The 24,754-nt window shown below is 38.8% G+C and overlaps 1 protein-coding gene and 1 long non-coding RNA gene across 4 annotated transcripts in view; both read right to left on the reverse strand.

Annotated features, from left to right (window-relative positions):
• NRG1 (neuregulin 1) overlaps positions 1-24,754 on the reverse strand; it is a 448,079-nt gene that overhangs the window by 415,022 nt on the left and 8,303 nt on the right. The window lies entirely within an intron of this gene.
• LOC149912746 (uncharacterized) lies at positions 1,718-15,278 on the reverse strand. Of its 2 annotated transcripts, XR_016461652.1 has the most exons (4): positions 15,107-15,278; positions 13,501-13,569; positions 7,507-7,666; positions 1,718-2,543 (listed from the first exon to the last, which is right to left on the reverse strand). It is a non-coding gene; the product is annotated as an uncharacterized LOC149912746 (long non-coding RNA). The 2 variants fall into 2 exon arrangements; XR_016461653.1 differs by lacking the exon at positions 7,507-7,666.

Genomic DNA, 24,754 nt, shown 5'->3' on the forward strand with positions numbered 1-24,754 from the left:
GCTAAGGTGACAAAGATATCAACTTCACAGTAATTTAGCTGTGATGCTAAATGCTTTCTGCAACTTTTATGAGTGGAATATAACAGTAGTTGGTTTTTCTTCACACTCAACTGATTTTTTCACTGTACATGGAAGAACCTTTTCTCCTATTCTCCTCTGCTCCTCTCCTGACCATCTCTTCTGCCAAAAAGCATCCCTGGTAAAGAAGGGAGACAGAACTTAACTTCAAATTTAACACAGAATTATCTGAAACTGAGGAACCATCAGAAATGGTCATGCAAAGAATGTTAAATTTATTACAAATACACCTTGAAGTGAGATAAACATACTAATCCTACATTAATTTTGTATCTGAAGTTAAAACTTACAGATAAAATCTGCATTTACAGCCAAAAAAATTTCACTGTCCTAATAATGCACGCAGGAAGATGAATGAAAAAGGTGTCTGAACATGACCTAAGTACTTATACTTCAACTTAGTACTTTTCAATCCCTATGTTAATTATCATCAAGTCAAAACAAGGCTAGGCACAGCTGGAGGTAGAAATTATATTCTAGTAGTTGAAAGATTATCCATCAATAAAGACAAGGAAAGAAACCCTGCCAATATGTAACGCTTATTTCAATTTTCCATGGGCATATTTTATTTTCCATCTGTGCAATTGCTTCATTTTTCTTTTTATGAGACAAGAATGTCATAGTCTGAGATGCTGATGTTAATACAGCTTTCCCTCAAATGCTGCTGTTACTCTGCCATCACATTTTCTGCTTATTCCCATGATCTGCAGCATATTATTTCATTCCCACCAAACTGCATAAAAGAATGGAAAAAAAGCTTTGAGACAACATCTCTCTTTTGAAGACAAGCTTGAGTTTTATTTTTCATGTGAAACTCATCATACTTAGACTGTATTTTTCTAAACAAAATATACACCGACTATAAAGAAGATGAATATTTTGCTGGCATATGTATAAATTAAGAATAATCTTATAAATATTTGAAGCAACTATGCATGTTTTCATAATAAAAACAGTCTCAATTTCCATTAAAATATAAAGTTTGCCTGGAATAAAACAGCCTTTACCCTGCAGGTAAAAAGGAATCCAGGTTCATCAAACAATTCTGTCTTGCGAGACCTACATCAGGACTTTTCTGAATGTAATTTTCTTTGAGAGAGAAGAGAGGGTTGACATCAGCAGTAGATTATCTGCCCATAATGCGCAGCAAATAAAACCCCAGGGATCTGGAACATAAATACTTGTATAAACCTTTTAAATTCCCAACTAATACTGCTACATTCGTGGTAGATCTTTCTTCCCAAACTGTATGTATTCATGCTGATCTCCATCTGCAAAGGTAATTCAACTGCACATTAAAAGATAGGGGCAGTAAGCATGAGTCATTAGACAAATTACTCTTGCTAATACGTACAACAAACACCCACTGGCCCAATTACACGTAGGTAGCAAACCCATCACTTGTCCTAATTCAGTATTACATATTACCAAAAAACTAAAAAAAGAGAGAGAGAAAGCAGAGCTGAATATTGTGAATAATAGAGAATTACTGACAAGCTACATATTAGATTGAAGTTCATAAATAAATACAGTTCACTTCAGCATTCAGAAATGCATACTGAATTGTTTGAAAGTAAAACAGAAGTTTCACCTTTCCCAAAGAATACACCAAGAAGCCCACCAGTGTAATACTCTTTAATAAACAAGTAGAAAAAACATGCTCTTTTTCCTCTGATTGATGTGCAAAGAGAGCTGTCTACTCTCCAGAAAGCAAATGCCTGATACATACTCTGATTGACTGGTTGGCAATGCCTCCACAAATAAATCAGGACCTTTAAGATATCTTTTTTGTCAACTAATAATATGCAAAGAGAATCAATGAGTGTTCTCTATTGTACCTTTATGCTAGACTTTGGCACAGATTGTGTGCATGCCATGGAGCAATGGAAGGAAGATCAGGAACATACACTTACACACTGGGGCAGCGTTTGAGGGCACAAAGTATAGGAGCAGCTTCTGTGCAAGGCATAGTCCTTTCCTAGAGTTCCTTCTGCATCACAGTTCATCAACAGAGTGCCAAGAGTGGTCTAAGCAGGTTGAGCCATGCAACATAGCAGCTGGCTCCAGTGCAAGGCTGCTCCCATGAAGACTATGTTCCCTGGGCCACACAGAAGACACACACACTCAGAGGCAGCATATCTCCAGTCTCTCCCAGCTCAAAGGACAGCACAGCACTGCCACAGCTAGTGCAAAGGGTTTTGCCTGGACTCCCAAAGCAGAAGAGGGGCAAGAAAATTCCTAGACGCCCATGAATGTGCAGCAAGCATAATGAATGCTTATTACTGGGTAAAACACTGACAGGCCTTGTTCGGTAGCAGAGATGTTGTGCCATAGCAGGGCTATGAGGAGTCTGTTTTTCTTGCTGCAGTTCAGTCTGTTGTTAACACAGAAGATTGATGCTGCTCAGACCAAATAGCCCATGGATGACGGTCCGTGATAAAAAGAAGGAAAGTCTTCTCTGTCCTCTGTGGAACACAGTAATGAGTGAAATGTTATTAGTGGCTGCAAGGAAATGGCACTTCCACTGCCCAAGGGCACTTATGAACTCTTGTGCTCTGTTCTGGACAACAGTCTCATTGCAGGCTGAACTGAAATTGGAAGCAAGTAATACAGACAGTGAAGCCTGCCTAAGGGAACACAACTAAATGTTTAACCTAGCAAAACAAAGTCTGGAGAAGGGATGTTTGCTGTCTATAAATAGTTCAGGGGTAAACACCTGGAGAAGAAGAACTATTTAAGCTAAAGGAGATTGTTGCCATTAAAAAAAGGGGGGGTAGGGAGTGTTAAAGAGGCACTGAACACATTTAACCTGTAACATCGAAAAGATTTTCAACTATAGCTGTGGAATTCACATAATGGGTGAAAGGATAACAAACATCAAAGACACTTTTATACTTGAACTTAATAAAGGTGGTAACGTACCAAGGTTACTCGAGAGACCTAGAAACCAGGACAAGAAAGTTGGAGAACGCTATCTTCATTCCATTTTTCATGTCAAACATTTGCATAACCCATTACCCAGCACTGGATAGGCAGACAGTATAATCTGTCGAAGTTCTACTTCTGTTCAGTTAGTACACATAATGTGCAAATGCTATTAACAGAAGCCAATAGGATGGGCACCAAACTTTTGAAAAAGGCCTGAGCGCCTCAAAGATGAGACATGTATTTTTGTTATCACCTGTAAAAACCAGCAGAAATAAGAAAAAGTAGACATGCTCACATGGATACTCTTTAAGGCTGGAAGGGGTCAGTAAACAAGAGAATATATACTAATGCTAACTAATTCTAATTTTCATATTTAACAGTTGTTACTCCCTTTATCAGCACATCAGCTGTTCTGTTACAATCACAGGCATGCTAAAAAATTATGATTTCATCAGACAAGGAAGTATTTTCAAATCCTAATAAAACTATCATACAAATATTTGAGCTTGTGACCATATGAAAAAGATGCAGTTTGGAGCTGTCTCAAAAGAAAGTGGAAAAGAGATCAGTTATCCTCTGTGGGCTGAAGAAAGGAAATGTACCTTAAAGTTTCTGGTGTGTTGTTGTTGTTGTAACAGCTAACATTTAGAAAGAACCGCCAGTCACTAACATTTACACAACACTAGAGAGTTCTTGTAGTTTTCTTCTTTTTAAACAAGTTTGCAGTGAGCTGTGTATGCTGCCGATGTCGTATAATGTATCTCAACAAAAATGCACTTCTGAGTTTCAGCTCTTCACTGCATGCTGAGCAAGGGGTGCAGCCATGAAGAACGTCAGAACCAGAGCACCTTCAAGAGCAGTACATGTGTATTTCACTCTGGACAATTCATGCCTGACCCAATTCAAGCTCACAGTTGTTTGTGAGGAAGAATACATACAGAAGAAAGAAGATAATATGCAGCGTATTACCATCAAATGCTGCTCACTACGGAATGCAATAGCAAGGACAGATGTACTGTGCAAAAAGTATTGTGAAATCTGACTGTCCCGGAGGAGGGCTGAAACTAGGTACAGTGTGTGCATCCAGCCAGTTTGAATCTGTTTCCTCCCTCTGTGTCAAAACCCATTTGTCACAGCCATGGCACAGCAGTAGTACAGCTCAGAACTGCAGCATGAACTCTCTTAGGGAAACATGGGTTCCTTCCCATCTCACATGAATCATAGTTGCAGAAGACGACAGGTAGCAAATTCTTGAGAGCATCTGGCGCGTAGATGGTGGACTAGTTGGTAATGGCTGACATGAATTGTGTTAATTTTCCTTACACAAGCCATACAAAGTCCCAAAGTATGGGGAGAAAACGGAGAGTGCAGATGATTAGTGAGGTCTTGGGATGATTGAAATTTTTTTCTTGAAACTTGCAAGTTGTTTTCATTGCATTCTCATTTGCTAGGAAAACAGCATATTTGAGATGGTGCAGCAATCACACCCAGCATATGTCATACACTTAAGACTAAGTTAGTTTTGAAGTCTGAGAATAAGCAAAGCTCAATGCTTCCTATGTCTTATCATCTAAACCATCATTAATTAGTGATTTTATCAATACAGTAAAAATATGGGAAAAACATATTCTCAAAGTCCAGAGAAAAACTCATTAGCACAAAGTGAACAACACAACCACACCTGGCATCTTCTTCCTACAAGACATTCTGAAGAGCAGATATCTTCTCTATTTCCACAGTGCCAGATGTCCTGTGTATTATTTTAACAATTTCTCTCTCTCTGTAAGAAATGCAACTTTTTCAACTTCTGGTAGCAACTTCATTGCAGTCTCACCCTTCCTCTGCGCACCACCCCTTCCTGCCTCACCCACTTCGCATCTGTGGGCTTCCTCCCAGCCCACCTTACACACTCACACCTTTCCTCTGCTTGGATCTGTTTCATCATCAAAGGCTCTCCTATTTTCCACAAACCCTCACATCTGCTGTTCTCATAGAACAAACACTGTAGTAATTTTTCTGTCCTTCTGAATCCATAGCTTTGTGCTACTTCATCTTCAGCTCCTTGTGCTTGTGGCAAAATCATGTCAAAATCACTGGGACCTCTCTACACAGTTCCAGAGGGCTCCTTGCCATTCAACCCCATGGGAAATATACAAGAATAGCCATCTGTCAGCAGTCAGAGAGAGGTGGAAATCAGCACAGATCATATAATTACACATCATAGAAACATTGTATTGTTGTTGGAAAAGACCCATATGATAATGAAATTCAATCACCATTTAACATTATTACCAAGTCCACTACTAAACCCTGTTTGTAAGCACCACATCCAGACACCTCTTTAACATCTGCAGGGGTGGGAACTCTACCACTTCCCTGGGCAGCCATTCCAATGCCCAACCATACTTTCTGTGAAGAAGTTCCTCCTGATATAGAATCCAAGCATCCCCCAACACAACTTGATGTTATTTTTCACCTCCTCTTCCCTAAAATAGGACACCAACACCTACCTTTCTACAGGCTCCTTTCTGGTAGTAGCACTAAGTGATGAATACAGATGGACAATTCCTTCACTGGTTCTGTTGGTCACATTACTTCTGATAAAAGTCAGAATATTCTATGGCCATAAGTACATTCATTTCTGCTCCTGCTCTTGCTCTGCTGCTGTTACTACACCATCTTCCACCACTTCCTTCAGCTCTTCTGCAATGTTACAGCCAAGAAAAGAAATTTCTTCTTGGTGCAGGGATGCCTTTGGTGTGCATTACCAAAATCCAGGATGCACCAGTATGCCAAACACCAGGTAGTTCACTCTCCTCAGGCTAAGATCTCCACAATACTCTGTGTCTTCTTCAACAATTAAACCTAACCTATCTCTCCAAGACCTATGTTATTCCCACAGTACAAGCTCTTTGCTGACAACCTCATACATATCTAGAAAGTCAGCATAATTTGGTTACAGTTTTGCTGTGTATCTTGCATGAAAAGCTCAGCTAGGAATATAAGAAAGAAACAAGCTTCACTGCCAGCTCTGGTACTAAATATTGATTCTAAGCACTGAGCAAGACAATTAGAAATGTGCATATGAAAGAGAAACCTATTAGATTTATTCAAAGCTTTAATCTCAATTTCACAGAGCTAATTCAGGAAAGGGTGAACAAAGCATACTGAGATTATATATAGAACAACAGCATACCTCACTTTTACACCAACTTCATATTTCCAAGCCGTAATACTGTCTTCCAGCCTTGCACAGTAATTTAATCAACATTTAAAAGCCTGGCTGACAGCTTAGCCAGCTTGATGCTACAACTGCCCTACAGGCAAAACTAAAATTCACATTTGCTGAGTTTTTAACATCTGATTTTATTGCTAGTTTTGGGTCTGCATCTTAATTCTACCTCTTCTTTCACATGAAGAACTTGACCAAGAAAAATATGCCAGCTGTTGGATACTGATGCATATGATGAATTCAAGTTAATGCTGAATGCTGTGCATGAACATTGTATTGCTAAGGGTCAGAAGGCCAAAACTGGCAGCAGGACATGCAGGCTGCAGCATTCTTTTCCATATTGGTATTTGCTTACTGCAGCATGTGACAAAAACAGTGTTTCTCCATTCTAACACAATCACCTCAGAAACACAAATTATCATAAATGAGCAAAACTTGGCAAAAGGAAAAAATTACCATCCATGCTGCAACAGCTAGATATGATTGATGGGGTTATTCAGAGATGATAGACTGTGGGTGGTGGTCCATACATGACTAGTAATTGTACAAGAGAAAGATGCCAGCACAGGGGAAGGAAGCCCATAAGTCTACATTCCCATGACACAAGTAGACAACTTGCAGTCAACCTTCTACTCATTCAGAAGGATTAACACATCAGTTCACCAGGTGACTGTGAAAAAAGTCCAGTCATTGCCAGTGTAGCCAAAACAGTTTCCAAAGTTACTCTCCAGAACAAATGACCTACCTTTAAGATTGCCCAAATTTTCTCAAGTTCCTTTGGAATAATAATGGTCATAAGTGGCAAGAGTTCTCAGCAGAGTTTTCACAGATGCTACCTCTTTACTAACGGGGGAATTGTGGGAAACACATTCTAATCAACAGAATATGTTATCACTTTTCCTGTCTGATACGGAACTTGCCTTTTTTGCTAGTTCTCACTGACCAGGTGCTAATCCATAAGAATAATATCCTTAATCTAGATTTCTCAAGACTCTTCCTCAACCAGAAGCTGTCAAGCTAGAAGTTATGACCTTAGCAATATGCAGGCCAATTGTAAAAGGCAGGCAGAGCTGCCAAAACTCAAGGCTAATCTAGATACCGGTGAGGTTACCCAACAAAAACAACAACAGTAACAAAGTAAAACGAGCCAACAAACAAACAAAAACATAAGAGGATTGCTTTGTTGATCTCGGCACCAGATCAATTCCTTTTACTCTTCTTAAATTATGTGACTACCAGCTATCTGAGACACAAACATGCTTACAGACCTGCTCTGGACTTCCTTCACATCTTTGTTTTGTAACAGCTAGACTTCTGCTTGGGAAAGCCAGTTGCAGGATTCAGGTCAGCACTCTTCCCCTGAAGCATAAATTATTTCTTTAGGCTTCCTTTGATTTGAGACTGTATCACACTGCAGCACCCTGCAAACTAAAATGTCATGTTAAAAAAGCCTGCTGTGGACCCAACCATCCATCTTCTGTTGCTTCATCGATACAAATCCAGAAAAAGTGCTGGAAGCGGACTATTATTTTTTGGTAAGTAACAAAGAAAATTGTCATCTGAATTATATACAATCCTCTAGATCAAGGGAACAAGACACTGATTTAGGAACCACAGACCACTCATTTTTCATACATTTGCACACATGCACAATAAGTTTCACCCACCAACTTCCTACTTTTGAAAAGCATTAAGCCTACAAAGTCAAGCACTTAGAGGCACAGCAACACAAAAATAAAATGTGCCTATTAACTTTAATTCCTTTGTATGAATAACTCTTAGTTCTCATGAAGTGGCTTTAATTCCAAGATAAAAAAAACTTCAGACAGTTTCAAACAGAAAATGGACAACTATTCAATTGACACATCACCACAGAAAAGCGACAAGAAAAAAAAACTAGGTTTCATAATGCATTTTCTACCTATGGTGAAACTGCTTTCTGTTAATACTACAGGTTAGAGAATCCTCAAATAGGTGCACATATATTTCACAGCCTCTGTAAATGCTGTGATTCACATACAGCGGTGCAAAGAGAACCAAGGTGTAACAGGCTCAAGTTCAGAAAGTTCAGGCAGGTACTACACTGCTGAGAAACTGGCCTCATTAAAAATGGCGAGTGACAGGAAAGGAAAGCAGTGAGGGCAAGAAGCACATGTCTCGAGGAACAGCTTGACAGTTCCGATAAATAATGATAAGCAGTTGCATTCAAAGATGCATATTTTAAAGATCATATTCTTTGCACTTTCTTCTTCGAGTTTTGCTGGAATACTGTTCTTGAGAAGAGGTTTAAAAAAAAAAAAAAAAAGCAGACATTGCTTTCTTAAAACTGAAAATAGAAATTAATTCAACTATTAATTGATATATACCTCCTACACATATTTTATACTAGTGACTTCCTGAACTCCAAAATATGAGAGATTCCTATCATTATTATATAGCTCTATGAAGGTTATACACCCAGAAATGCAATTTACTGGCAGTGTACTCTGAATCATCTTGGGCAGAATTTATGTTGCCAAAGCCCTCTATAAGTCAGTATACAGATCACCCATTATGAGGTAAAAAAAAAGCTATGTTTTGTTCTCTCAACCTACTTTCCTTTCTTTTAAGTAATAAAATTTGAGTTGAAGAAAGAGCAATTATGTTTTCAGGAGACAGAATGCATGACTTTAACATGCAGCCATGTAAGTATTCACATGGATTAGAGTAGTCTATCAATTCAGGGCATGGCATAAAATTCAAGAGGCATAGTAGTATTTTCTGCTCTTGGTTCTGTCTTTATAGTTAGTTAAATTCATTTGTTTTCTCTCCTTACACAGACCACAAACTTTACACTAGCAGACACGAAACACCTGTACTGACCTAACCCAATTAGAACCACATCTACTTTGTGACATTCAGTGGCAGTGAATGTTGATGAAAACTGAACAGAAATAGTATCATCAGTGAGATGCTCTTGAGCAGTGTTTGGTCTTTGTCATCTGCATTTGAATTTCCAGGTTTTGCCCAGGAGCTGTTTTATTACAGCATAATATAGAAGATGCAAGTGAAGAATCCAAATTAATTGTCATTACTTAAATAAACAAACAAAAATTCTGCTTTCTTTACTAAATGTGTTTTGGGAGGTCAGCATGCTATGAAAGAGACCACAGAAAGCAAATGAATTTTAGAAGATTTAAAAGTAATTAGGCAGCTTTCTACAATGGGATGGCAGCATCAGTAAGTAAAGGAGGAGCAATTGATGTCATTTACCTCAACTTCTGCAAGGCATTCAGTATGGTCCCACACCATTATCCTTATCTCTAAATTGGAGAGATAAAGATTTGAAGCGTTTCAGCAGATAGGGAATTGGTTGAATCATAGAATCACAGAACTGTAGGGATTAGAAGGGAGCTCTGGGAATCTTCTAGTGCAAACCTTTGCTAAGGCAGGTACCCTACTCTACAATAGGTTGCAGAGTAAAACATCCAGATGGGTCTTAAATATCTCCAGAGAAGGAGACTTCACAATCTTTCTGGTCAGCCTCCAGTGCTCTGCCAACCTCACATTGAAGAATTTCATTCTCATGTCTGTATGGAATTTTTGGTGTTCCAGTTTATTCCTATTACCCTCTGATCTGTTGCTGGGCAACATCAAAAAGAGCCTGAGTCCATCAGCTTGATACCTACCCTGTGGATATTTTTAAGTGTTGATATGACTCCCTCCCAGTCTTCTCCAGGATAAGAGCCCCACCTCTCTCTGACTTTCCTCATATGGTGGGAAATGCTCCAGGCTCCTCCAGGCATCATTTATGTAGCCTTCCACTGGACTATAAGACCCATGTCTTTCTTGAAGTGGATCCCAGAAGTGGACACAGTACTCCAGATGTGATCTCACCAGGGCACCTTTGATGGGAGGAATCACCTCCCTGCACTTGCTGGCCGTGCTCTTTGTAATGCATCCCAGGATACTGTGGGCTCAAATGAGGTTCAACAAGGTCAAGTGCAAGGTGTTACTTGGATTAGAGCAATCTCAGATATGTGCACAGACTGGGAGAATAACTCAGAGAGCAGCTCTGTGGAGAAAGACCTGGGTGTTCTAGTGGACAAAACACCAGCAGTGTGCACTTGAAGTCCGGAAGGCCAACAGTATTCTGGGCTGCATCAGCAGATGAAGGGCACAGGAGTTGGAGGGGATTGTCCCCATCTGCTCTGCCCTTGTGAGGCCTCACCTGGAGTACTGTGTGCAGGCCAGGGGTCTGCAGCAAAAGGATGTGGAGCTGTTAGAAAGGGTCCAGAGGAGGTCACTAAGATGATCAGAGGGCTGGAGAACCTCTCCTATGAAGAAAGGCTGAGGGTACTGGGCTTGTTCAGCCTGAAGAAGAAAAGGTTCATGAAAGACCTCATTGCAGCCATCCAGCAAATTATGATCAGGAGAGACGCCCGCTTTTTACACAGTCTGATAGTGATAAAACAAGAGGGAATAGTTTTGAAAGAGGAAAGATTTAGATTAGATACCAGGAGGAAATTCTTATTCAGAGGGAGGTATTGTACTGGCACAGCTGCCCAGAAGCTATGGATGCTGCATCCCTGGAGGCACTCAAGGCTAGTTTGGATGGGCCCTGGGCAGCCTGAGCTGGTGGGTGGCAGGGCAGCCCTGTCAATGGCACGGGGTTAGGACTAGATGATCTTGAAGGTCTCTTCTAACTCAAGCCATTCTATAACTACCCTGGACATTTCTCACTTTGCAGTAGCATCAGAGTTATGACTGTGAGCTGCAGAAATTGAAGAATTGTTATTACCTAGCATAGCTCACAAGAAAGAATTACCACTTTCATCTGAGATGTTTTTCAGTATGTGTTCAAGCTCCCTTCAACAGAAAAACAGCCTCCAAGCAAGAAACACCAATTATCACTGCAACATAAGAAGTGCTTTCCTAACAACAGCACAACGCCTCCTCACATTTCAGCAAGGAGATGCCAGTGTGTCAGTACAGCTGTGAGATGGTGTCAGGGGAATCCCTGTTTTTACAGGTGGTAGGTAGAGAAGCCATGAGTCTGGACAGTTTACTTCTTACTACCCTCTGAGAGGCAAAGCTGAATCTTCCCTCATTAGCCTTCATTACACACGAAAGAAATAACACACTGTTCATAGAATCATAGAATCGCTTGGGTTGGAAAAGACTTTAAAGATCATCGAGTCAAACCACAGCCTAACCGTACTACCCTAACTCTAACCACCCTGCGCTAAATCATGTCCCTGAGCACCACATCCAAACAATTTCTAAACACATCCACGGATGGTGACTCAACCACCTCATGAGGAAGCAGCTTGTATACAGAGAGCTCTGATTGGTGTCAAGTATGATGCACAAAAACAGAGCTGGTCCTCGCAAGCTGCCAGCTATCTCACTCACCTACATTACTTGCTGCCAGTATCAGACCTCCTCATTACCTGGGTATTTATAAAAAACAAATAACAAGATTAAGTAGGAGTCACATTCTCCTCACTCTCCTTTTAAACAATTTCTGTCTTTGCCTAGCTAAGCAAACCAAATTAGGACAACAGGTTTTCAGTGCAAATGGCTATTTCTATAACAAATCTTGCCTTTCAGAGAGGCAGTAACAGCTGCTGCTGCTAATACTGAGAAGAAGAGCCTGCACGGCCACTGCCATTATAACATGTTGTCCTCCCAATTTCCTCTATCTTCTTCAAAAGGAGAAGAATGGAGAAAAATAGATGTTATTACTGACATGGAGAAGACATCCCTTCCCAGAATCCTGCTTCACAGATGAAAGAAGCAGCTTTTTTGTTTGTCACAGTACTGAAAGCATACTCTTGCAGGCATCCTTACATTCCCATGGTCCAGCCAAATGTCTCTTGGCACACAGTCCACTCTCTAACAAAAAAGACAGCCCAGCTGTACACTGGAGTTATTCTATGCATAAGAAGATGTTCCTGAGCAAAGGGAAGCAATTCTTTTTTCTTCCATGATAGAAGCTTCTAATTGATGTAAAAATAAAGAATTGAGGTTATTATGTACTCTATTTTTCTAGGAAAAAAATGGAAAGAATGTGACTTCTTCATATATTACTATTTCCTCTATGAAGCTTGTTTATCAATGTTAATTTTCTTGCCAGTGCCTTCCAAAGGGAACTACTGCAACCAGAGCGAGCTCTGAATCTAAGCTGAGACCCAAAGCTCTCTAGTATCAAAATACATAAAATCTAGAGCTTAATAATATATCTAGACTTAGTATTTTGAAAAAAATAATCAGTGTTTCTGCTGTTAATAATTGACAAATTGTCAACTTTTATTTAACTAAAACATTTTCAGTTCAGTGGTGTTGTGAGTCCTAATACAAACCTGATATTAAGTGTCATGCTAGTAGAAAAATTATCGCAGTTTGAAATAATTTGGCAGCATGGACAAAGCAGATCTGGCCACAAAATGCATGAGAAAATGACATGAATTTTGTGCTAAAAGGTGAGAAACAGGGCGGAAATCAGGGACTGAATGGACTCATAGTAATTGGTTGTTTTGTTCAAGTTATTCACTAATTCAGGGCTTGTATCAATGAATTAGAATTCTTGATGAAATTGCCTTTATGAATTCTGTAATCTGTGTTAGTCTGTAAGGATGCATACATGTGCATTTGTCTATAGTATGTCCATTTGACAAGATATCTCTGAGTTCTCTCAGACCATCAGCAGTTTCACTTGTTCAGAGCTGATGCTGCACTACAGGGTTTTGAAAATCTGCTCAGTGGAGAACTTCCTTTTGCTATTGTCTTGCATCAGGATACACCCATTCTACTGAGGTGGAGTCTGGCTGGCATTTCTGCAGATAAATTGCATGTGCTGCTCTCAGGTAAAGTTTCCCTGCATTTTGCCAAAGCTAGGAAGGATGTCCACGTCTACTAATCAGAGGCCTCTCACCCTCTAGAACCCGCCATATACTCTTCACATTATTCTGAAAACAATGGCAAGAAAAAAATCAGCCATGGCACATGGCTAAGCACAAATCCAAGGGAGATGAGGAAGAAAAATGTTTTTCAGATGTACATCTTCGAAAGCCACCTGGACACAGTGCTGGGCAACCTGCTCTGGGTGCCCCTGCTGGGGACCTCCAGAGGACCCTGCCAATCTCAGCCACTCTTTCATTCTGTGAACACAGCTGTGGTAGCACAGTGATCTGGCTTACTAAGTGAAAATGATTTTTTTCTGTGTGGTGTGCCCTTGGGGCATGTCTGCACATCTCTGTAAAGACAGACCTTCTACTTACCATTGTAAACAACTTTCAGCTGCAGAGTCCCATAAATAGATTTCTTCTTGATACAGCACAGCCAAACAACTAATAAGAAAGAAGATGCCGAAAAAAAATCAAGATTAAGCAAAGATAAGTATGTAATACCACTTTTTCAGGATGTTTTCTGTGTCCTGCTTCCCATCTGCTGTCAAGAAAAGAACAGGCAAGGGGTGAGTGGAGGCAACAGCAGTGTTCTCAACAGTGGAGCCTGAAGCAGCGCTGCCATGGCTGTGCAGCAGAATGAGCTTTCCTAAAGCTGGTTCATTCCTATCGCTCATCTTACTTGGAGGCAAGACACATTGCTTTTTTTCTTTCTAACGAACTTGGCCCTGGTGTAAGGAAAGGTTTTTTTCATTAAAAAAAAAAAGAGAGAGAGAGAGAGCAGCTTCCCACAACCTCACAGAATGAGATTAACTATGGAAGTTAATATTGTGTAATCAAGAAGTACCTTGAATGAGAGGCACTACATAATCAGGTCCCTTGGTCTGCCTCATGCCCTGCAGCAAACCAAATTCTCTCCTGGCTTTAGAGCTAGTTGTTGGCACTACCGTGAAGAAGTTGAAAATCCCTCTCCAGAATGCAGAGCCACAACTGGTCCAGATCCAATTGCCTGTGTCCAGGTGTGGCAATGGATCTGAGCCTGTTCAACTCCTTTTCCTAAGTCACAAAGTGCAGTGAAGACCTGCTGGGAATTAAATCTAAACTAAGCTATAAAGAGACAGACTAAATTATTCTTTCTTAGCCAAAGCAGCAGAGGCAATTTAACTTGGATTTTAAATATCCTTTGTGTACATCACTTCATTTCTCTGTCCTGCTTAATGGAAGTTTCCAAATAGCAACAATAGTGTTTGTTTTCTTTGCTTGAGACGACTTCAGCAGATTTCCTGTTCAATACAAAGTCCAGTCCATCAGTGTCATCTCCACTCAGTTATCTAGAGGCTTGAGAAGCAGCAGGCTACATTTAAAGGTGGAAAGAAGGTAAGAATAGCAATCAGTCAGAACTGAGCGTTGGTTCTTCCAGGAAAACAGTCAGATATAAACATATAGTTGACGGTAGGAAGGCTTCTGATCCATCTTTGACCATATGGCAAGAATAGTGGGTAGATGTGTAACATCCAAGTTAGTATGCAAAGAGGCTTGAGAGATTAGTAGTTTTAAAATCAACAGCCATTTAATTCTCTCATGATTATCTGGTATAAAGCAAGGCAAGGAGAAGAGTTCTGTGGCAGAGAAATGCTGAGACCTCAGGAGGTGCTGAAGAAGAAGAACCTGTAAGTTTATCTGCAATGTTTTCTAGTTCAGTCAGAAACTCTCAGACTGCCTGTAGTAAACACTGCCTGAACCATGAGGTCAAAAGGATCAGATTAAAAAGCCATAGAATTTTCTGATTTGAATCCTTTCAACCAATCAAAAAAAAAAGTTACTTCAGAAAATGCTTAATTCTATCTTGAGGCCACTTTCCTCAAATGTGGAACTAATTTAGCTTATTTCTGCTAATATTTAAAAATGAGTGAATTTAAAAGTCTTGTGAATATTGCTAGGAAACTGAAGCACAACACAAACTTTAACAACACAAACTTACATAAATATATATATTTGCAGATTGATTGAAAGAGATGCTCAGCAGGACTTTATGATTTGGTATTCATTGGGAGCTAGCAGGCAATGTACATGCTGCTTCCAAGGCTGCTCTGAAAGTAATGTCTCCTATTTTATGACGATGTCCCATGATGTCATAGGTTGGTGTTATGACAGCAGAGATTGAACCTTCCCACCAATATTCCACTACATTTTGTGGTAGCAATGGTGGCAGTAATATGAAAGACAAGCCACATTCTGGACAGCCATGCACAATGGTCACACCACAAAATGAAGATTGTCTCAATCAGTTCATCCCCATGAATCAGTACATTATGACCAGGGAACCGTGTACATAGATTAATATTGGCTTCTGTGAGTTGGAAACACTTGTAAAGTTTGTACCACGTTGGTCCTATAAAAGCTCAAACAGAAACAGAAAGAACACCACGTGCAAGTCTGTCAGCATCTACTGATCTAATAGGAGGCTGACAGTGACAGTTTCCTGAATCTTTACTAGTGACAAGAAGTGGTGTCATCACTACAGGACAGAGTCCATGGAGTGGTGACATGAATTCCCCATCAAACAAAAAGTTAAAGACACAGCCATCAGCGGTCACTGTGCACTATCTTTTAGGATAGGAAAGGGGTGATCCTTCCAGATTTTCTGAAACCAGAACAAACCATCAACTCTAACCACTGCATCTCAATGCTGACTAAGTTTCCAGAGTAATGTCAGAGAATACAACCTTTCTCTGATGGGTTTAGCACTTTCTAACTCCTATCTGTTTGGGCTGATGAAAGATGGACTACATGGGCAACAATTTCCTATCTATGGTGCTATTATAGCAGCTGTAAAACAGTGGGTCACCTCCTCCAGTGCTGATTGCTAAAAGAGCAGCATGCAGGCTGGTGCAAATGCATAGCTAATGCTGCTAACTATGTTGAAAAATAGTGTTTTGTAGCTGATAAAACTGCTCTATCAAATAGTGCTTTGTGCTCTTTGGATCTATTCTAGTTTCTGTGGAAATAAATAGGACATTACTTTTGGAGTGACCGACGTAGTTGACAGATTTTCACACTGGAAGGTCTAATATAGCTATCCATTTTGGAACAGAAGCAGTGCTTTTGGATCAATTTAATGAGAAAGAAGATTAGTGTAGTGCAAGAAAAACTATAAATTAGACTAAGGTAATTTTTTTGCAAAACAGTGAAAACAATGCCTTGCACAAAAGGATTTCCAAATACAATGTCAAAGCGTTACCTAGTGACTGCATAGCCAAAACTCAGATGTGCTCACTATCAGTCAATTCAATGACAGTAAGTCAACACTGCAGGTGTGAGAAATATATACAAAAGAAAATTAGAAGAGAAACTCAGTTAATTAATTATTCTCTGTGAGTTATTTATTCAGCTCAAATAAATAGCCACAGTTTTTGCTGCACAAGGAAAAATTTCAAAGTCATTCCACAAGAGCTGTTTACAAATTCCTTGGTAAAGACAAAGCTTGGAGTGATAAAGTATAAAACAGAGCCTGAGCAGACTGCCAGACTCCTTAAAAACACTTCAGGTGGAGTGCTGACACCAGCTCCAGAGCCCATCTTTCCCCTACATCTCAGCAGTGATCACAGCTGTCTAATAAACAGCAGGCATTGAGAAATTGCAGACAAACATGTCAATTCTTATGCATGCATTTTCAAAAGGAATCCTGACAGCTTCACACAGCTGCCTGTGCATATGTACTCTCCGTGTGATGCTAATGCTATCTGGGAAAAGCAGTTATGTTTTACACATTTTGATCCTGCAGGGCAGTATGCTATGCTCCAATAGAACATCTAAAGATGTGCCTAGATTTGTGCATTCAAGTTACCAACTTTAAGCATATATCTAAATGTTTAGCTGGATCACAACCCAGAGCCCACCACCTTGTAAGATAAGCTCTGACACAATACATATATTTTAAATGGCAGAGCAACATATTTCTGGTAGTTTTGAAACAACTGGAACAAAGCTTTGAAGCATCTCAGGCAAAATAAGAATACTGTATGCTTTTTTGGTAAAATCAGGAAACAGGAATCACTCCAACAGATACTTTAGTGGATGTGCCAGAAGCTTGTAGCAATGATCACAGGTATTGTAAAATTAAAAAACACTTAAAATTCAAAACTGCTACTCAGTCTTCTCTTTTCAAAACTTATTTTCACATTCTAGTCTGCCAGAATAGGCAGAAATTGGTATCATACAACTATTATTAAACAAATTAAGAAGAAAACCTCAAGGCAGACATTGTCAATGTTGTAGTTATTATTATCATCATTCTAATTCTAAATATTAAAGTACTTCTTATAACCACAGTCCATGAGGAGGGAAATGACATTGTACTGCTACAATGAAGAACAGTCTCAATTTTTAACCTTTACAGACATAATGTTAAAAAGCTAAAACTCTTAAAAGCAAAGTTATGGAAATTCACTACTTGTAGATGGATTAGCTCCATAGCTGGGGCCTGCTTGCACAGCATTGTTTGCATGAGTAAAGCTTTAACCAATTTACCGAAGTACCCAAAGTCATCACATTTAATACTTTTCTTTAAATCCTTTCCTCCTAAAGTTATTGATCAAGTATCTAGAATGAAATACGGTTGTGTTTGGCAATTGTTTATTTCTTTTAACTTCCTTTTTTTTTTTTTTTTTTTCTTTTTTTACACAGACAACAGGCTTTCTCAGCAGGATTAGTATCATAACATTAGCAGAAATCTCACCTTCCCATTCTGCTCATCCTTTTGGAGTCTTTTAAACAAAATAACAGTTTTAATACCTCTCTGTCTTACTGTGAGTGTCACAAATTTTAGTCTTTTCTTTTTATTACATCGGGTCTTGTACTTACAGCATAATGCTAGAATCTTCTCTTTTCTATTTGTTTAAAATACCCTTACAGCAATCAAGAAGACTATATAAGGAGTTTCAAAACTAAAGGACAACTAAATATATTTTTACTGAGTCAAAACATTGATTTTTTTTTTTTCTGACAACTAACTCACAGCCTTTGAATATCCAGAGTTGAGAGGTGTGTCAAATTCAGGAACTGCTTTTACCCATAAACAATGATGAATAACATCTCTAACGTGAAACCCAACACAGTCTGTGCCATTGTGGTGGGCTAAATGGCTATCAACACAGATGGCAGGGACAGCAGGAAGTGTGCCTGCAAGCCAGGTGGCAAAAGCCCTGTCTGTTCACTTAGCTTTTCCTGAAAAGAGAGCCAAGTTTGATTCTCCTGGGAGATTCCTGCTTTTCATACACTTTCAGGTCTTGGGCAAGTACTTAGATTCTGATGCACTGATTTTAAACGTTCCCATCATTAGGCTTTCCCCTTTATTTCTAGAAGGATTAGCAAAAATTGTGTGTGTATCTTAGTCCCAGCATGTTAGAGAACAGCATTAGTGAAGATGAGTTATTAATACATGTGTCTGTAAAATTCCTCCCCTCTGCAACATCTTAACAATATCTCCTGGCTGTCCAAGGGCTAGTCATGCATTTTACAATAATCAAAGTTTAATGTGACAGAAAATACCTCACACTGCAGTTTGGTGTTATTCACAGTTTGCTTTACAATTAAAATGTATGCTGTTAAGAGTAATACTCATGGAGCAGTTTATTATTGCTGACTTTACAAGAAGTCTCTTCTGGCCCTATAAAAAGCAACAGTATCTTGTTATCTGAAATGTAGTTGCCTGTATCTGTAATAACTTGTCTTCTCTACACAGACATTTCTCATTTTTTAGGACAGTTTTACAACATGTGACCAGTTAAAATACCTACTTGGTTCATATTTATTGTATCCTTCAAAGGCTTCTCTTGAAAATATAGTGACATTTGCCTGTCAGAACTGTGTTCATTCATTAACTGCATGTCTCTGAGCTGTATCTTGAATACCAAGCTATGAATTATTACCTGCATAGAAGTGGCCCCAAATGTACAAAGCTGCTAAGAAAAATGCCTACACGTTATGTAGCAACTACTGAGGAAAAAATTAACTGTTGCTGTTCACAGTATTCTGCTGCATTGCAACCTAATTTCAAAATAGATTAGAATTAAGCCAGGTGGAATAATAAGTCATATTCAAATACTGTACTAAGACAGTTACAATGGGAGAATTACACAGACTAGCAATACTTTAGTCATCCATCTGCACTGGAAGCAGCAAAAGTGAGTTGCTGTGGAAAATGTTGATGATGCTTAAAACACTGGAAATGAAAAACCCAGCAATGAGTGAGTAAGTCCATCAGAAATATCAGTGGGTCAAAAAGATACATTGGTACAGAAGAAGTGAAGTGCTGCAGCAGACCTGATCTGGTACTTCTTGGTTATCTACAAACATTAGTACTGCAGTCAGTGATGCTGAAGTTTGTATGATACAACACACTTATTGAGCAAATAAGTTAATAAGTTAATTAATGAAGTAAGATTAAGTTTTAATTGCAAAAATAATTAGGGAAGATTATAGCTGTTAGTAAGAGAAGATTTCAAAACTACTCAGTACTGATGCTAAAGGTTTGTGTTTTGAAGAATCACTCATTAAATTTAATTAAGATTTAAAACAAACAGTGGTCCAAGACTACTGTAATATTTGCAAGATAGGAACCACCATGCTGACCATTAACAAATCAATATAAAGGAAAGAGTCTTGCAGGAATCATCTTTTTTGTCTCCGTATCTTTTCCATCATTTTTCCACTCAGTAAGATGCCTTCAACTCATTCCCCTGAGAAGGACCCATCATCAAGACAACTGAGCATGAGACCTCTCCAAAACAAACGACACTAGAGTAGTTTTTCCTCTCATAACTGCAGAATTCCAATGCACCAGGTTTGCTCATCTGAAAATCAGGAGTGCTTTTTGTTTTTTTCTGTTTACCAGACACCCACATACTTGTATTTTCAGTAAGGACACAAGTCATTTTGAATTACAAGCCACTGCCAAAACTAATTAGACCCCTTTCTCTAAGTGTCAGCCATATGGAGCTATTGCCTGCATGATACTGCCAAGGATGTTCATCTTTGGATGTCCCTGCAGGTTTCACTAAAAAAAAAAAAAAATCAGGTTGCTTGGCAAACAACTGCCAGTATTAGTAATTCAGATTCTTCTCCTCAGGGACAAGCGATGCCACTTCCCAATTACTTCCCAGCCCAAAAGAAAACTAGTGGTGGCTGAAGTGTGGCAAAGCAAGAGTGCTGCTTTAGTGAGGGGAGGGAGGATGTTGTGAGTGACCAGCCAACATCACTGAAGATCTGAAAGCCATTTCACTATCATAATGACGCGTTACTTTCTTGACTCCAAGACACTTCCAGTTACAGATGGATGATCCTACTTTCTTCTTCACCCATCCTGACAGGACTAAGACATTTTGTTCATTGTGAATCTAGGAGCTACCCTTGAAGTTGAGAGTACGTTGACAGGAAGTGCAGAAAAAGGCTAGTTCAGAATCTTTTTCACAGCACCAAGGTTTATAGCAATATATGCTCCTTATCATTATAGTCAAGCACTTCAGAAACACATCCTTGCATGAAAGTAATACTGTTTTCCTCTTGCAAATGTTAATAACTGACCTGATCAGAAGAACAGAGGGAAGTTAAAGTGCAGTGGCATATGTTGAGTCCCCAGGAAGCGGGCTCTAACAGCCGGGCCACATTGCTTCTCAGCAGGTTTCCTTTTTCTCCTAGGCACTTCATGTCTGTTTGCCTGTGTCTTAAATTCTAACATCCTGTCCCAAATATCGAATGGGTCCCTAAGTTCAAAAGAAAAGGCTGAATGAATTTTAAGGGACAGATTTTAGCTAGGGAAATGCCTCTGCAGAAGATATAAGTACAAAGCTTTTTAATAGCAAATCTCTTTGCTTATGTATACTCATCCACATCAAAATGCCCTCCAAACCCTCAAATGTCATTGAGTTTCAGAATGACTGAAAAAAGGATGACAGTAACAATAGACCAATGTCATGAAAGGGCATGAAAACAACCTGGTCTCTGTAGAGTTATCCGTAAAGGCTTTAATTTTCTATTATGCCACGGGGAGAGATGTGAACACAAACACACACAACTGCACAAATTGGAAATGCTAATTGAAAATCAGGTGTCATGTCTCAGCAAATAAATATTTTGAACACTACAGAGTGTCTGCCTATCACTTTTCTCAAGATTTCACTTTTCTCAAGATTTTAGTTGGATAAAAACCAAACATATCTCAATCAGCAACAAGTTTTAATGTTAGGACATTTCATTTTCACTGTTCTTTTACTAGAATTTCAGACACATAGTGATGACTGAGATTACCTCTTCTGAAGTTCTGCACAGAGCTTCTACAACTTTCCCCAGAGATCTCAAGTGTCCAATAAATGTGGGAGGACCACACTGTTCAAAAAGTCTTAATTTAAAATCCTCAAGTGATATTTTCCTCTAATAGAAAGTGATTGTATTGACTTCTGCTTGTTGCAGAGACAGCAGACTGAATCCCTTGCAAACCATGTTTTCAGCTGTTAGCTAGATCTGTAGTTCTTCTCTGAAATCTCTTCAGTTGCATCGTTTTCTAGGGTTCACATGAAAACTAGACATGTGAAAGATGAAACTCCACATGTTTAAATGTAAGATGTACAAATATCAGCAGATTTTTAAAAGAACATCTTTTCAGTTCCTCCAAGAGAGTGGGTTCCAGTGTTCTGGCATTGTTTATGAACTCTGATTTCTTTCCATAGATGCTGTCTCAGACTACTCCAAATCCTGCTCTCCTGTCAAAAGGTACAGCAAGGTCCCTGTTTCACAAGTTCTCTGTTGAATCTGACAGTAAAAATGTACATACTGTTTAATATAGCATACAACTCACCAAGTGATCAAAGCCATGTTCTACCAGTAATCTCCTCCCATCTTTAGCACACTGTCAACATGCAGTTTTCATGGTTTACTCCAGATGACTATTTCAGAATAGGAAGCCAATAAACAGTCACTATATTACTCTAGATAGATTGGCATCCTACTGCTTTCTGATTTCTAAAATACTTTCATCTCAAAACTTTTGTTTCAGAGTATGAGAGACTACAGGGCTAATAAGTTAAATCAATACCATTTACCTTCAGTCACAGATTTTTATCAATATCTCAAGAAAGATTTCTATGTCAAAATCGCCGGTACACACTTAGGCAAGTTTTCTTTCAATCTGAAACTGAATTGCAAAAGATTTTATAAACTAAGCAAAGGTCCCATATAGTTGCAGAGGCAGTTGTGACTTAAGCAGACAAAAATGATGATGGCATGTTGCAAAGAGGCATAATTCAAATTACATTACAGTGACAGCAGCATATAAATGTCCCTCCCTCCTGATTCACCTACCAGCATGATCTTAGAGCAATCAGAGAATGAAGTGCCAGTGACAAGGAAACATACACATTTCTATCAGAAAAGGAACTTCAAAAACAAAAAAGTTCTAGCGGGGAGGATGAAGACAAACAGCCTGTTCCAATTCCAGAGACAATGAAATCTCCTTCTTACAAAAGCAGCCTTTCTGACTTCTACTTAAGAAAAGAAATGCAACTTTTTACACCAAACAGTCAGTATCCACAAATGAAAATGTACAAACTAAAATATTTTATTCTTCATAAGAAAATGATCAAACCTATAGAACTGTAAGAAACAAGTGACTAGCACAAAATATGAAGAAGGAAACTAGAATACATTTCAGTAAAATTGACCTAAAAATCAACTAGCAATCGCAACCCACAAGAAACAAAAAAAAAATTAAAAAAAAAGAAAAGAAAAGAAATAAAACCACAAAAAAATTGCAATGATCTTTAGCTACAGATGAACTGTCCTGTAGAAGAAGAGAAGTTAGCTCCTCAAACATTTGATTACATAATACCTATCCTGATTATCAATTATTATCATTCAATGTCAATTGAAAAAAAAGAGGGAAAGGGGAAGGAAGGGAGGGAGGAAGGGAGGGAGGGGGGAACAGAGGGAGGGAGGGAAGCAAGGAGGGAAGCAAGGAGGGAAGCAAGGAGGGAAGCAAGGAGGGAAGCAAGGAGGGAAGCAAGGAGGGAAGCAAGGAGGGAAGCAAGGAGGGAAAGGGAAAAGCATCTGTTTCATCCATTTCTATATAATTACCGGTTGGTTTTTCTTTAATGCAGAATTGTAATCATCACAGTTACTGTTTCCTACATTTTGCCTGTGTTAAATTAGCACCGGGCAATTAACTTGTTTTCATTTCAGTCTTCTGCATAGTTCTCAGTATGTTACATGTCTTGCTGCAATTATCTTCTAGCCAGGTCACCAAACCTGAGTTCATTCATCCTCATGAATTCATGAGGAATTCATAAAGACTAAAAGCAGCTAACTTTGTTACAAGTGCTGGAAATTTAAAGTTTTCTAAAGTTCCAATGTTTTGCTATACACATACAAAAAATAAAAATGAGAAAATTTCAGAAAATAAGTGTGTCCATAAGTAATACGAGAGCATGATCAACTCTGCTAGAACTGTGTTGAGCAAAACAAAAGTGAAAAGTGATGAGGACGTATCATAGTTTTAAATTTCATCTGCCACTAAACCACGATGGCAGATTAATATGTTCAAGGAATCTGGAAAGATGGAAAGCTTTCATTAAGTGAGTCAAAAGGTGATCCCACAATCGACCATGCTTAGGATAGTGTTCTTTGTCTCCAGAGTGATGTCTAAAAGTGAGACAGATTAATTTCAAAGGGATTTCTGAAATCAATATAACAATGGAGCAGTAAATAGCTACTCTGTGATATTAAGGCAAATATTGATCTTCTTAATAGATGCAGATAAAGCAAACACCTCTGCGCTATAGAGGAAGTTTAAAACAAAGCATTATCTTTAGATCAGTATTTCTTTTTCTTTTATAAACATCTATTAAAAGTAACTTTCTTTATAATATCAGCTTAAGAAACAACACTAATTTTCATGTATGGAAGAAACTTCTCATGAACTTCCAGGAAGGGAGAGATTAAAGGTGCCAACAAGTTTTTGATATGAGAGGTTTCCTGGGACTCTGAGTTAAGACAAGCATGTGGAACAAAGACAACATTAGAGAGTGAATATAGCCTTCCATATGTGTTTAAATCTCAAAGTCAGCAAATCTGATCAGAAGTGCTAGTGTTTAAAATCACACTTTCTGTGCATTAGTAGGAGCAAAAGCATCAATCCTACCTGCACCACCAAAGAGATTATTCATTATTCCATGACTGGACAATGCTTTCAGAAGGAACTACTTACAACTAGCCTGCTAGAACAGGAATTACACATGGAAGTAGGTCAGAATTGAAAGTAAAAAGCACGGTCAGTTACATATAAATAACAGAAGAAAGTTTAAATTCAATTTGCATTTGTAAATGGTCTACTTCGACTGTCTCACTATTCATCTTCTGAAGACATCGCTGCATGCAAACCTAACTGAATGTTTCTCTTGACCTTCATAACTTGTCAGTAAAGAAAGACATTTTCACAGACACAGCAGAACATCCCGTCCTGCCAAAAGAAAATCCCAAGTAAATTAAAGGATTGAAAATCTGGCTCCAAGCCAGAAACAAAATACTCATTTACCAAAATTGGACAAAAATTCAATCCATCTGAACAGAGATACTTACT

Source organism: Phasianus colchicus, chromosome Z (genome assembly GCF_987193195.1).
Source record: "Phasianus colchicus chromosome Z, bPhaCol1.hap1.1, whole genome shotgun sequence".
Classification (NCBI taxonomy): Eukaryota; Metazoa; Chordata; class Aves; order Galliformes; family Phasianidae; genus Phasianus; species Phasianus colchicus.